General features: G+C 39.0%; 1 protein-coding gene across 1 annotated transcript in view; it reads left to right on the top strand.

The window, feature by feature from the left end:
• The window catches only part of Hiatl1 (hippocampus abundant transcript-like 1), a gene marked incomplete in the record, with an annotated part of 61,876 nt that overhangs the window by 450 nt on the left and 48,530 nt on the right, over positions 1-12,896 (top strand).

Below are 12,896 nucleotides of genomic sequence, written 5' to 3'. Positions count from 1 at the left end.
GGGCCGGGCGCTGAGCGGCGAGGGCGGGCTCGCGGAGCCGGTGCGCTCCTGGGGAGCGAGCGAGGTTCGTCCCGAGCACGGGCTTCTCCTGTCGCCTCACTAAGGCTAAAAACTTGAGGCAGTTTGGTTGTTTCACAGGGCGAAGTAGTTAGGGTGTTTGGGATCTCTCCATCAGCGAACCAGTTGGCACAGATGCGGGGCGCGTTGTCTGCCCACGCCAACTTGGGTAACGAGCAGGGAGCCCCCAGAGCCGCACGCTCCCCCGGACTCCCGCGTAGCCGCGGCGCGAGCGACCGGCACCCTCCTGCTCCTTCCTCTTTCTCCGAGCGGCCAGGGCGCAGTCGGCCAAGGGGAAGTTGCTCGCCCCGGGACCTGCGAGGAGCAAGTTCAGGCCGGTGTCTTTCTCCGGTGTCACTCGAAGTTGGGGTGCCTTTGACACCAGCGCCGAAAAGCCAGGGTTTCCTTGGCCTGGATTCGGCGGCACAGGCCTTGTCAGTGGCGCGTTGGTTTCTTACAGTGCAATAAGAGGGTCATTTCTTCAATCCTAAGTGTAGGATTGAGGGGGCGTCTATTTGGCACGTGAAGTATAGAAAATGTTACAGTGAATACAAATTGATAACCGTAGAAAAGTTTTTCGAAAGAAAGCTAGAGTTTTTATGCAAAATATGAGATCAATCTTAGACGTTAAAACTTAACACATCTAATTTTGCTATTAAAGACTGCTACGTGATTATATCTACATATTTCGTACAGTGAATCTCCATTAGTAGAGTTGAGAGGGTCATAAAGTAGGCGCAGTAAGTAGGATAAGCTAGCAGAGCTGGTTTCTAGCCCTGGTTCTACCAGAGCAAGGTCACTTTTGTCTGAGTATTGCCTGGCCATTTAGTGGCTAATCTGTAAATGAGTGTTTAGTAATGGTGAAGGTTTTTTGTGACACCTTGTTTTTGAAAAAGCATTGGAGGCTCTTCATTTTAAAAGTAAGGTCTTTCTAATGAGGAAAGCTTTTCCCTATGAAGGTGGAAGGAAATTCTGTAGAATTGGTTTCTCTCATTTTGATTTTGATTAAGTGGACCTGTCATCTTCTAGCCCCTAAGCAAGCAAAACCAGCAGGTCCTTTTGTCTTCCTTGAATTGGTGAACAGTAATTACTAACCAGTGCCAAGCTAGTAATTTAAGAAGTAGCTTCCTTCCTCTCTTCTCACTGCACTAGAAGATCCAGCTATATTTACCAGGTACACATTTTAGATTTCCTCTTCTCTGCAATCCTGTGGTTCATTTCCTCCTCAGCATTCTCGACCTAGACTTTGACCATCCCCTGTGAGACTCTTGGTCACCCCACCATCAGTCTGCCCACCGCATTGCTGATTAGTATGATTTCACATGTAAATGTGATCGTTACGGCTGTCCTTAATTTTTTTCATTGGCTCCCTATGGCTTACAGAATAATAAATAAACTGCTAGGTGGAAGCATTATTAGCATAGTGATTAGTTAAGCATGCTTGGAATTCTAGTTCCCACCTTTATTCTTTGTGTAATTTTGGATAAATTACATGATCTGTCCTAATAGTATTCACCATAAAGGATTGTGAGGGCTGCCACAACTTGCACTAAGTCCTTAGTAAATATTAAATGGTGTTGTTACTGTCAGTATTTTTTGCATGTATGGTCACATTTTGAATGGTCACAAATTATAGGTGATCTCCTGACTGTGGTAAAAATATTCTCTCCAGTTCCCAATCTGGATAGGAAGTAGACCCCAACCTGAAAATTAATTAAGGGTGGGAACTTCTGAGGTATGTTTACGCAAAGAAACCTAGTTTATTCCCCATTCCTTCTTTGGATCTTGATAACCTGCTAATTTGGGGCACAGATTCCTACCCAGTGTTTATATGTTTCTGAAAGTGGACAGACTTGGTATTGATATATCAACTGTTATAAATACCAAGTGTTTTCTTAATGTTTGATGTAGTTAGGTGATTGGCATGGGCAGGTGCCAGTGCTTTTCTGAGTGTATGGAAGCTAAAGCAGTAAATGCCTTTAATCATAGGTGTTTTATGTCATATGCCAGTACTTTCAAATTATGCATATTTTTCCTGCTTGCAGTTTCTTTCTAGTATCACTTCAGGTACTGTGTCCTACAGCCTCCATGATTTGATTTCATTTAAATGTGTTGTAATTTCCTTATAGCTTGGTTCCTGTGACACTGGTAGTTTCGGGTTCTTTGGTATTACACAATAATCACAGGGAGGACTACCCATGTACAGATAATTAATTACCTAACAACGTTTGTTTTTTAAATCTCATTTAGCACAGATATATTGACCTGAGAAAGATAGTGACATGTCATGAACTGAAAAATAGAAGGAAAGCTTGGTGTAGTGACATATACTTGTAATCCCAGCCTCTGGGAAGCTGAGGTAGGAGGATCTGAAGTTTGAGCCCAGCCTGAGTGATGTAGCAAGACCCTATCTCAAAACAAGATGAAAAAGGGGATAGGGATGTAGCTCAGTGGAACTGGCTTGGGTTCAATCTCTCTAACACAAAATAAAGGTGTAGGGGATCAAGTATTTCCTTCATGAGATTACTTCTGTCTAGAAAAGAGAAGTCTGCATTTAAAGTGCTCTCTGTTCTCTATTGTATCTTTTCTGTACATTCACATACATTTTTAGATGTTGTATAAGAATTATTTGTATTATCATTGAGTGTAGGCTTTTCCATTATACACGGCACAGGTAAAGGTCATTTACACTTGGGCGTTTGGTAAGGATTAAGGATTGTTTACAAGTAAAATACACTGTTTAGGGTAATATTTCAGGGTGTTTATGGATTCCAACAAGCCAGTGTTTGAATTCTAGTTAAGAGTGCTCATATGAAGGAAGAATCATAGCATCAGTGTCATTTCAGTGACGTTTGAAGTCTCGAGTTGATTTTCCTTAGATAGTGTCAAGAATCCCTGTGGAAGTTGTTGATTTTTTTTCTCTGAAGAATATAGGCAAAATGGAGGAGCACTTTCTGTTTTTTAAAAAAATGGCTAAAATGACTGGGTATGTTTTGTTTATAAAATAGTGAAAGGGCTTAGAGACGTTTGAGGGAAAAAATTATAATGATAAGCTTTCAACTTTTAGCATTGTTAGGAGCCAGTTTGATAAAATAGTACTGGGACAGACATAGCCAAACTGTAAATAACGGGTAAGCAAATAAAGCAAAAACAGCAGTTGATATATTGGAGTTTGTAAGATAAAATATGTCATGCATTTATGGCAGAAACATCTATATTTCATATTTGGAGTTATTCAAATCTTCAGTTAATTTAGTTAAGCCTGCATTTTATCAGAACAAAGACTTGTTGCTGTTGTGTTCTTAGGTCTGGTTGGATTGTTTTCTTGTATTTGAAATTTTCAAGTTCTTTTTATATTTGAGATGCAAGTCCTTTATCAGATGTTTTGCAAAAACCTTATTTCTAGTCTGGGGTTCATATTTTCATTCTTTGAGCATTGTCTTCAAGAGCAGAAGTTTTAAATTTTGGTGAAATTAATATTTGTTCTTTCATAGATCATATGTTTAGTTTTAAATTTTAGAAATCCTTATCTAACTCAGTATCACAGAGACTCTCTCCTTTGTGTTTAAAAGTTTTAACAATTGGACTTCTGTTCGTTTTGAATTAATTTCTTATAGGGTGCCAGTTACACATGGAGGGGTTTGTTTTGTTTTTTTACTTTTGGATGATCAGTTGTTGTGTCATTTACTGAAGACTCTTTTCTTTTTTTTTTGGTTTTTCTCCGGTACCGGGAACCGAACTCCGACCTTGCGCTTGCCAGGCAGGCGCTTTGCCGCTGAGCTAAATCCCCTGCCCGTGAAGACTCTTTTCTTTATTCACTGAATTGCTTTTACACCTTTGTCAAGAATCATTGTCCATATGATTGTCCATATATTGTCTGTTATATTGTCCATATATCAGTCTGTTCCCAAACTGGATCTGTTCCTTCATTCTGTGTCTGTCTTTACATCAACAGCACACAATCTTGGTTTTCAGAGATTTAGAATAAGACTTCAGAACAAATAGATTTTGCCCTTCAAATTGTTCTTTTTCTAAAGTTGTTTTGGCTGGGTGTTTGCTTCTTAGAATTTCAGAATCAGCCTGTCAATTTTAATAAGAAAACCCTTTGGGATTTTCTTTGGGATTCTGTTGCCCTTGAAGATTAGTTTGGAAAGAATTAAAAGCTTAAGGTCAGGTCTTCTGATCCAAAAATCAGGTATTTCTCTGTTTATTTTAGATTTTTTAATTCTGTCAACTGAGGTTCCTGGTTTTCAGTTTTAAACCTTTTGTCAGATTATTCCTGGTTTCATAGTTCTTCCTACCACTGAATTACATTGCATAAATGTAACTTGTAAATTTTTAAAAATTAAGTTCACAGTTGTTTGTTGCTAGCATATAGAAATGTTTACTTTTTAAAAATTACTTAATTGTAAAATGTGTAGCATGACGTTTATCATCTTAACCGTTTTTAACTGTAGAGGTCATTAGTGTTACTTTTTCATTGTGCAGCCAATCTCCAGAATTTTTTCATCTTGCAAAAGAAAATCTATACCCATTAAACAATTTCACATTTTCTCCTCCCTGTCTAGTCTATGAATTTGACTAGATTCCTCATATAAATGAAATTGTGAAATTTATCTTTTGCAACAGGCTTATTTTACTTTGCTTAACATCCTCAGAATTCTGACGCAAGCTTGAGGAATGTGTCAGAATTTTCTTTATTTTAAAGGTTTACTAATACTCCATTGCGTATATACCACATTTTGTTTATTTAAAAACTAGCTGAGGGACCCTTGTGTTGTTTCTACTTTCGGGTTGTGTGAACAGTGCTGCTGTGAACTTGGGTACACAGCTATTTCTAGAACTTTGCTTTCAGTCTTTTTGGATATATACCCAAAAAATAGAGTCACTGGAACTTAAGTTAATTGTATTTTGCATTCTTTGAGAAACAACCAAACTTTTTGTAGTATCTATATCATATAACATTCGTACGTTGCACAGGGTTTCTAGTTTACATCTTCACTAACACATGTTATTTTCTGTTCTATCTTATTTCTGCTTGTAGTTATCCTGATGGGTGTAAAGTTATCTCTGTAGATTTAATTTGTAATTTCCCCAGTGATTATTGTTGTTACACATTTTTTGGTAGACGTGTTCACCATTTGTATATATCTTCTTAGGTGAAACACCTATTCAGATTCTTTGACAATTTTAAAATTGAGTTACCCTTTTATTGTGCTTGTTAAGTAGTAGTTCTTATATGTGTTCTGGGTATTAACCCCCTGCTATGGTTTAAATGCTTGTCCCCTCCCAAATTCATGTTGAAATTTAATTGCCATTGTATCTGTGTTAAGAGGTAGCACCTTGAAGAGCTGAGTAGACTAGGTCTTTGCTCACACCAATGGATTAGATTTGTCAGTGTTTGAGTGGGTTCCTTACAAATTGCACCCGCTTTTGTTTTCCTTTCTCCATCTTTTCCTTTTTTTTCTTCTTTTTTTTTTTTTTCTTTTGGAGACAGGATCTCCCTGTGTATTGTAGGCTGGCCTCTAACTCTGGCAATCCACCTGGCTCAGTCTCCTGAGTGCTGGGATTGCAGCTGTGCGCTGCCACATCTGACTCCACCTCCACTGGCAAGCCCTAGTTACATGCTTGCTTGTTGATCTTAGATCTCTCAGTCTCTAGAATCTGCCATCAATAAAATTCTGTTACAAATGATTCACTCTGTAGCACTCTATTACAGAAGGATAAAACAGACTAGGATATCCCCTAATAAGATGGTTTGCAAAATCTTCTCCCATTCTGTAGGTTACCTTTTCCTGGGAGAGGGGGCTGCTATTGAGACAGGCAGGGTCTTGGTATGTAGCGCAGACTGGCTTTAAAGTTGTCCTCCTGCCTCAGCCTCCCATCTGCCAGGATTACAGCCATCTGCCATGACACCTGGCTCTGTAGGTTACCTTTTAACTCTGTTGACTGTGTCCTTTGATGCACAGAAGTTTAAATTTTTGCTATAGTACCATTCTCTATTTTTACTTAGTGTTTTTGGTATTAAAGAAGCCATTGCAAAATCCAGTATCATGAAGTTTAAGCTAGCTCAGTGGTAGAGCATTTGCCTCAGGTTTAATCCCCAGCATCTCCACCCCACTCTCCAAAGGAAAGAAAGTGTTACTGATGTAGCTCAATTCACATTTTTCTTCTTGCTTCTTATACTTTTGGTGTCATATTAAACAATCCATTACCAAATCCAAGATTTAGCCCCTCTGATTTTAGCTTTTATGTTTAGACCATTTATCTCTTGTAAGTTAATTTTGGTGTATGGTGTGAAGAAAAAGTCCAATTTCATTCTTTTAAGTGTGGAAATTCAGTTGCCCAGCACTATTTGTTGAAGAGATTGTTATTTTCTCACTGATAGATTTGGCACCTTTGCCAACCAGTTGGTAGTAGATGCCTGAATTTATTTCTGAAGTCTCACTTCTGTTCCATTGATGTGTATATCTATCTTTGTGCAAGTACTGTTGCCAGATAGGGGTCCAAGGAGGTCCCCCAGAGGGGAGATGGGGACCTCAACTTGGCCTGCTGGGTAGGTCCTTGGCTTATGTCATGGAGAAAGAATTACAGCAGATTTATAGGCAGAGTTAGAAAGTGAGAGAGAATAGCAAAAGGACTCCAGCCTGGGTAACTAGAAGGGGCACACTCTGATGCAGGGTTCAGGCTGGCTTGCACATAAAACCTGCAGGCCACCTTTTAAAGGTTAGTGGAGGTAGGCCACAGATCTTCGGATGATCACCTCAGTCCTGGTTTCATATCTCTGGAGGAGTCCTTATGGCTTGAGGGGCGATTTGATTCCTGTGAGATGACTGTCCTTGCTTCAGAGGAGCTGATCTCATCAGCAGTTGGTCTGCAGGCAGGTGGTCTACAGGGCTCTGGGTTTTTGTTTGTTTGTGGTTTTTTGTTTTTGTTTTTGTTTTTTTTTGTCTTTTTGAGACAGGGTCTCGCTATGCAGTTCAGGCTGGCCTTGAGCTCACTTTGTAGCCCAGGCTGGCCTCGAACTCCCAATGATCCTCCTGCCTCAGCCTCCCAAGTGCTGGGATTACAGGCGTGTGCCACCATGCCCGGCTTTTTGTTTGTATTTTTGAGACAGGGTTTCACTAAGCAGTTCAGACTGGCCTTGAACGCACTGTGTAGCCAGGCTGGCCTTCCTCAGCCTTCAGAGAGCTGGGATTACAGGTGTGTGCTAGCCCACCTGTGGCATCGTGCTTTTACAGCAGATCTCTGAAAGTTGTTTATCTTACATAACTAAAATGTCTAATTACAGTATATTACAAAGTTATTGCAGCAGAATACATGGTGCTGGTATTAGGCATAGAGACCAGTGGAACAAATTAGAGACCCCAGAAATAATGCACACATACAGGCTCAACTGATCCTCATATAGAGGGCCAGGTACACAAAGTACTTGTGGGGAAAGGATAGTCTGTTTAATTAATTGTGCTGGTAAAACTGGATATCCACATGCAAAATAATGAAATTCAACTGTACATGAATACTACTTCAAAATAGGTTAGTCTTAAATATATGACCTGAAATCGTAAAGTTTTTGTGGTCTGATGTTAGCATAGTAAACCAGCTTGCTTTTAGTTTCTATGTTGAGTATCATTTCGTATGCTTTCCCTTTCTTTTGTGTCTTTGAATCTAAAGTGAGTCTCCTGTAGAGAGCATATTTGGATCATGAGTTTTAATCCTGTCAACTTCCACCTTTTGATTTGAGAGCTTGATCCATTTAATCATTTAAATCTATCGCCAATAAGGAAAGACATCTGTCATTTTGCTCTTTACAGCATTATTGTCCATCTTTTCCTCTGTTGCCTTTTAATTTAGATGTTCTTTTATGGAACTATTTTGATTACTTTCTCATTTTCTTCTGTATTGTAGATATTTATAGTTTCCATGGGAATTGCATACATCCTGAATTACTTTAATGCATTTTTCTTTTAATTCCTGTAGGAAATAAAAAAGTGGAGTTACAAACCAAAATTACCATAATATATACTGTATTTTTGTATTCATTATAATGTATAGGTGCTTTTAAGTGGATATGTGTATATGTCACTTTTATGTTTATGTCAGTTTCCTGCATTGTCTACGATATTGTTAACTTCTTAGGCATATTCAGAGTGGTGCTCATTGCAATGCTTAATCATTCTCCACTCTACACTTGAACAGTCTTCATTACTCTACCCAGTACTTCAGGAGTAGTAAGGTTTTAAAAGTTTGGGTGGGGGGAAAAAAAGTTTGGGTGGGAGGAAAAAAAGTTTGGGTGGTAGAAGCATGGCTAGGCCTAGTGTGGCATCTGGCCATGTTTGGACACTGTTCAGAAGTTTTCCCCCCTACTGTTTGGTAATTTCCCCCATGCTTGTGCTTATCAGTGCTCCACTGAACTGTTGAGGTGGATCCTCTGCAGCTCTCTGGGCTTGTCCTTTTGTGCTCTTCAGCAGAGATCAGCTCTTGTCTTTGTACTCTTGCCTTGACCTCCTTTGACTCTCAGCTCCATTTCAGCTTGACTACTCCTCCAGGCTTTGCCTAGGCCCTTCAAATGTTGAGGCCTGGAAGCTTGGTCAAGGCAGTAAGCTAGGGGAATGATAAAGCACAGCTCTGGATCATCAGGGATCTCTGTCCTTTGTTCCTGTAGGTCCAGTGTCTGGGGATTTCCTTAACTTCTCTTTTGCTTTCCCTTTCCCTTTCCCCTTCCCATCCCTTTCCCTTCTTTTCTTCTTCACTTATCTTCTGCAGAAGAGTAATCTCTTCCTCTTTGTTTTTTGGTGATCTACTTCAGGCAGTTACTTTATCTTGGCCTGAAGGAGAAATATCTTTGTTTCTTAACATGTTCTCCTTGGAACATAACACTTGTATTAATCTTTCCAAATAAGCCAGTGTTTGGCTTTACTTTACTCTGTTGTTTTTATATTTCCTGTTTATTATTTGTGCCTTGTTAAGGTTTATAGCTTGTTCTTAAGATACGTGATTAATGCATTGTTACTCAGATTTTCTAACGTCCAATTATAATAATTTTAAGTTATTTGTCTTTAAAAATATTATTTACTCTTATAAAATAAATATTCTAATCTGAATCTCACTGCTTTTACCCATATTCAGTGATTTTCTACTCCTTCCTTCTACATGAGCCACCCTCTCAATATTTAGTGGAGAAAAGGACCATGATGACTTAACATTTGTTCAGGTGGGAGGAAAGAGGTACCTCCTGGCAAAGGCTCTGGAAATATTGTTTGTTTGTTTTGCTTTGTTTTGTTTTGTTTTGTTTTGTTTTGTTTTTTGAGACAAGGACTTGCTATGTAGTTCAGGCTGGCCTTGAACTCACTGTATGGCCCAGGCTGGCCTGGAACTTGCAGCAGTCCTCTTGCCTTACCCTCCTCAGTGCTGGGACTATAAGGCGTGCACCACCATGTCCAGCACTGGAAAAATTCTTTCTCACACCATTTTTACTGTGGTGTGCTTCCCAAGCCTCTTTTTGCCCTCTCTTGGATTTTACTCTTCTATCAGGAACTATACTGATTTTCTTTCTGTACAGTATTAGACCTTTTCAGTGAGGTAGAGTAATAAACACCTAAAAACCTGGGCTTTCCTTGCCATTGCCCAGGCCTGCTCTTTCCTGCCCTTCCCTTCCCTCTACTTTGCTTCTTTTTTTCCAGTCCTAGGGATTGATGCCAGGGTCTTTGCACTGAGCTACATCTCCAACCCTCCCCCTTTTAAATTTTTTTTTGTTTTAAATTTTGAGGTTGGGTCTCACTAAGCTGCTAAATTGCCTGGAGTGGATTTGAACTTTTGATCCTACTGCCTGAGCCTCCCAGAGTGTTGGGAATATAGATGTGCACCACCATTCCCAGAATCTCGCTTTTGCTACTTAATCCTCCTAAAACAAATGAGTGGTTCTCATTTCACTTACCTGGTTTTGTTAGAGTGTTGTGACTGTTATTATATTTACACTGTTCTCTGGAAAGTTGGCTTGCTTTCACTGACCATAATTCCTCCATTCTTCTGACTGTTCCAAGGTAGTGATAGTGCAGTGTGTGTTTGACTGGAGATAAACATGTAAGTGTACAGAGATAACTGACTTGCTGGAGCTGACCTGGGTGACTGTGGTAGTTCTGGGACCCACCTTACCTCCATGTTGCAGCCTGATCTTTACTTGACAGCTCAGTTCCTCATGTTTCAGAGTTTATTATACAGTCAGTTTTGCCTTTTCTGTTCACCAGTAAAGGAAGGGAAAACACTTCTGTTATCTGAGCATTACCTCTTGTTTTTCCTTCACAGTTGGAGTTGGACATCATATCACTTTATGCAATTGTAGTTCTACTAGACTCCACTGTCTGTTGCTTACTGAGGTCAACCCAGGTTTGCATATATGAAAAATGGAGAATCTTGAAGACAGCCTCCTCCTCCTTTTTTGTTTTTTAAGTTTATTTGAGTGTATTGGTACAGTTTAGGTACACATAATGACCATTATAGGGAATTTGTATGTGTACATGATATATCTTGACTCTTCTTTTTTTTTCCCCATTCCCTCCCCTTTCTTTCAGACTCCCTTCCCCTCCCCATTTACAAGGCTTGGTTTTCATTTTATCCTTCTCATTTTTTTCTTTTCCTTCCTTCCTTCCCTCCCCCATCCCCCCTCTAGTTCCCTTTTCCTTTTGAGCAGTTTCTATTTCACAATTTGTATTGTACATTTTTGTTCTTACTTACATTTTCAGTTTCTTACCCCAGAGAGATAATGTGAAATATTTACACATGTGTCCAATTTATTTCACTTACGATTATGGTCTCAAGGTCCAGCCATTTAGCTGTAAATATCTCAGTTTTTATCTTTTTTTATGGCTAATACTCCATTATGCTAAAAAAAAAAAAAAAAATCTTTTTATCCATTGTTGATGAGCATTTGGGTGGCTTCCAAGATTTAGCTATTAAAAACTGTGCTGCTGTAAACGTGTGTGCATATGTTGCTGTGGTATGATGCTTTTAATTCTTCTGGGAAGAAGGGGAATAGCTGTGTTAAATGGGACCTCTAATCCTAGTTGGTTTTTGTTTTTGTTTTTTGCGTTTTTTGAGACAGGGTCTTGCTATGTAGTCCAGGCTGGTCTTGAATTTACTTATGTAGCCCAGACTTCTGGTGATCCTCCTGCTTCAGCCTCCCAAATGCTGAGATTACATGTGTGCCACAGTGCCCAGCAAGTCCTAATTTTTTGAGGAATCAACACAATGATTGCCACAGTGGTTACACCAAGTTACACTCCCACCAACAGTGAAGAAGGGTTCCTTTTTCCCCACAGCCATGCCAGCACTTGTTATAGTCATTTTCTTGGTAATAGCCATTCTTTCTGGAATGAAATGGAATCTCTGCATTGTTTTAATTTGCATCTCTCAAATTACCAGTGATATTGAACATTTTTTCATATATTTGGTATTTGTAGTACTTCTGAGAAGTGTCTGTTCATCTTAGATGCTCATTTTTGGATTGGGTCTTTGAATTTGGAGGGTCTTGATTATTTTTCAGCTCTTTATAAGCTTTCGATATTCTTTGAAGAACAGCTGGCATAAATTTTTTCCCATTTTGTGGGTTTTCTATTCAACTCTTTAGCGATTTCTTTTGCTGTGCAAGAGCTCTTTAATGGGGTGAGATCCCAGTTGTTGATTCATTGTGATAACTCCTGTGTGATTGGGGTTTAGTTCATAAAGTCTTGTTTACATTTATGTGTTCAGGAGTTCTGCCTATTCTGTCTTCCAGCAGATTGAGTGTTTTTGCTTTAATACTTAGAACTTTGATTCACTTTGATTTTAGTTTAGCACATGGTGATAGACATGGGTCTAGTCTTTGGCATGTGGAAAACCAGTTTATCCAGCATCATTTATTAAAGAGGCTGTCCTTCCAGTGCACTTGTTTGGCCTCTTTGTCGAAGATCAGGTGGCTCAGTGTATTTGGAGTTGTTTCTGCATTTTCTAATCTGTTCCATTGATCCTCAGGTCTTTTTTGTTTTGTTTTGCTTCTGTTTGGTTTTTTCTGTTTTGTTTTGTTTTGTTTTGCCAGTATCATGCTGTTTTATCACAGTAGCTCTGTAGCAGAAGTTCAAGTCAGGGATTGTGATGTCCCCTGACTTGTCTTTGTTGTCCAGAATTGCTTGTGCTATTGTAGGTCTCTTTTGGTTCCAAGTGAATTTTAGGATTGTTCTCTCTAGTTCTGTGAGGTATGCTAATGGTATATTGATTGGGATTGCATTAATCTGTGTAGCAATTTTGGGAGTATGGCCATTTTCACCATAGTGGTTCTTCCTACCCAAGAGCAAGAGGTATCTTTACATTTTCTGTTATCCTCTTCAATCTTTTTCAGAGTACTGTAGTTTCCATGTACAGATCTTTTACTTTCTTTGTTAGATTGATTCCTAAATTTTTTTTTTTTTTTGATGTTTTTGTGAAGGATGTTGTTTCCCTAATTTTCTCTCAGTGAATTTGTTGTTTGTGTGCGGAAATGCTCTTGATTTTTGAGTGCTGAGTTTGTATCCAGCTATTCTGTTGAGTCTAGTTATTAAATCTACAAATGTTTTGGTGGAGGTTTTGGAGTATTCTTTATAGAGTATCATATAATCTGCAAATAATGATAATTTAACTTGCTATGTTTATTCCTTTTATTTCTTTCTTGTCTAATTACTCTGGCCAATGTTTCCAGAATGATATTTAATAGGAGTGGTGATAGTGGACATCTTTGTCTGACTAGTTAGTATGATATTGGCTGTTGGTTTGTCATAGTTGTCTTTTGTCAGCTTGAGATAAAGACTGGCTATTCCAATTTTCTTTAG

Source organism: Chinchilla lanigera, unplaced genomic scaffold (genome assembly GCF_000276665.1).
Source record: "Chinchilla lanigera isolate Chin_1 unplaced genomic scaffold, ChiLan1.0 scaffold00021, whole genome shotgun sequence".
NCBI lineage: Eukaryota > Metazoa > Chordata > Mammalia > Rodentia > Chinchillidae > Chinchilla > Chinchilla lanigera.
The sequence above is the reverse complement of the archived record's forward strand: the minus strand, read 5'-3'. Positions and strand labels throughout refer to the sequence as shown.